A 2,056-nucleotide genomic window follows, 5' to 3' on the forward strand; every position below is an offset into this window, starting at 1 on the left:
TCTTTGTGTGTTCACACCGAGTTATATTGTTTTAGTTGTTGTAATTTTTTGGCGTGCGCTCGCACCACAACACATTGTTACATGTTTTGCTTTCTGTTTATACTTTTCTTCTTTTTTCTCTCACTCACAATCGCAAACAGAGAGCTGAGTCCAGTGTAATTTGATACTCGCTGAGGATGACAAATGGCGAAATGCATCCGAACCAAAATTTCGTTTATAAATAAATATTCATATTGATTTATGTTTGAAATTTGAAAAAGCAAAGTCACTTTGAGGTGTTTTATTTAAAATTTAATCGTAGATTGAAAAAATCTTTCCATTTCAATTCCCTTAACGTGCGGAAAGTGTACGGAAAAGTAAAATATTCAACATTACCATTGTTGGCAGCATATTGAATCTATTCCAATTGTTCTGCAATATTATTGTGACCTGAAAAATAATACAGATCAATGAAAAAGATCAAAGCGGTATTAAATATAGTCAGCAGTACCATGGCTAACAGCTAACTGACGAGGTGTTAGATTCGCAAGATTTCTAACATCAACTTTGGCTCCTTTTTTGATGAGAAGTTCAGCAACATTTTCGTGACCTTAGAAATAATTTGGATCGATGAAAAAGATCAAACCGATTCTTTATTTTGTGAAAATAACTATTCAACATTACCATTCCTAGCAGCATAATGAAGAGGTGTATGATTAAAATTATCCATGACATCCATATTGGCGCCTTTTTTGATGAGAAGTTCAGCAACATTTTTGTGACCTTAGAAATAATTTAGATCGATGAAAAAGATCAAACCGATTCTTTATTTTGTGAAAATACTTATTCAACATTACCATATATAGCAGTATAATGAAGAGGTGTATGCTTCAAAGCCTCTCTAATATCAGCGTTAGCTCCATTCTTGAGAAGCACATCAGCGACATCTCCATGACCTAAAATAATACGGATAAATGAAAGAGATAAAATCAATCGTTTCTTTAATAAGAACAAGCATTCAACATTACCACTGAATGCAGCTAAATGAAGAGCTGTGGTATTCGAATCATCTCCAATATCAGCGTTAGCTCCATTCTTGAGAAGCACATCAGCAACACCTCCGTGACCTAAAATAATACGGATCAATGAAAGAGATCGACGGGATATCTGATTAAGTCAACCTTACCATGCATAGATGCCAAATAAAGAGGTGTCTGATGAAAATTATTTTTAATATTAAGATTGTTTGCTTTACGGCTGAGAACTTCAGTGACGCTCTTGTGACCTGAAAAATAATTCAGATCGATGAAAAAATTAAACCAATTTACCATTTAGTAGACATCACACACAACTCTGACACCCGTGTATGTATGCTAGTCGGTTTTGTGTGTGAGTTGGTTGCGATGGCTGTACATGCGACGTTTGTTTGCACAATAGTTGTGTGCGCGGCAGTTGTGTGTGATGTCAACTGTATTGCATCGTGATATGCTTGTGGCTTGTCTATTGGTCGAAGCACATTCAATGCTTGCTGCTAAGCAATACTAATGCGCATAGTACTCGAAAAGAGTATTCAAAATTACCATTCCTAGCTGCCAAATGAAGAGGTGTATTATTACAATCATTCATGATATCCATACTGGCACCTTTGTTGAGGAGAACCTCGGCGACATTTTTGTGGCCTGAAAAATAATTCAGATCGATGAAAAAATTAAACCAATTTCCCATTTGGTAGACATCACACACAACTATGACACCCGTGTATATATGCTAGTCTGTTTTGTGTGTGAGTTGGTTGCGATGGCTGTACATGCGACGTTTGTTTGCACGATAGTTGTGTGCGCGGCAGTTGTGTGTGATGTCAACTGTATTGCATCGCGATATGCTTGTCTATTGGCCAAAGCATATTCAATGCTTGCTGCTAAGCAATACTAATGCGCATCAGGCCGCGCTAGCGTCCTATCTAAATACATTATAATGAATAAGTACAAACTACTACATATGCATTTCGCTATGAATGCGTTTCATGTTATGTGTTTTGATTTCATTTAATTTTGGAAATTGAAAAAAAAAAATATTT

At 36.0% G+C, this 2,056-nt stretch overlaps 1 long non-coding RNA gene across 1 annotated transcript; it reads right to left on the reverse strand.

Moving 5' to 3' along the window:
- Positions 1-320: 320 nt before the first annotated feature.
- LOC129571216 (uncharacterized) lies at positions 321-766 on the reverse strand. Its single transcript, XR_008688232.1, has 3 exons — positions 664-766; positions 491-589; positions 321-429 (listed from the first exon to the last, which is right to left on the reverse strand). It is a non-coding gene; the product is annotated as an uncharacterized LOC129571216 (long non-coding RNA).
- Positions 767-2,056: the final 1,290 nt, after the last annotated feature.

The sequence above is a fragment of the Sitodiplosis mosellana genome, unplaced genomic scaffold (genome assembly GCF_009176505.1).
Source record: "Sitodiplosis mosellana isolate CC-2019 unplaced genomic scaffold, AAFC_SMos_1.0 Smas_scaffold_1640, whole genome shotgun sequence".
Taxonomy (NCBI): Eukaryota; Metazoa; Arthropoda; class Insecta; order Diptera; family Cecidomyiidae; genus Sitodiplosis; species Sitodiplosis mosellana.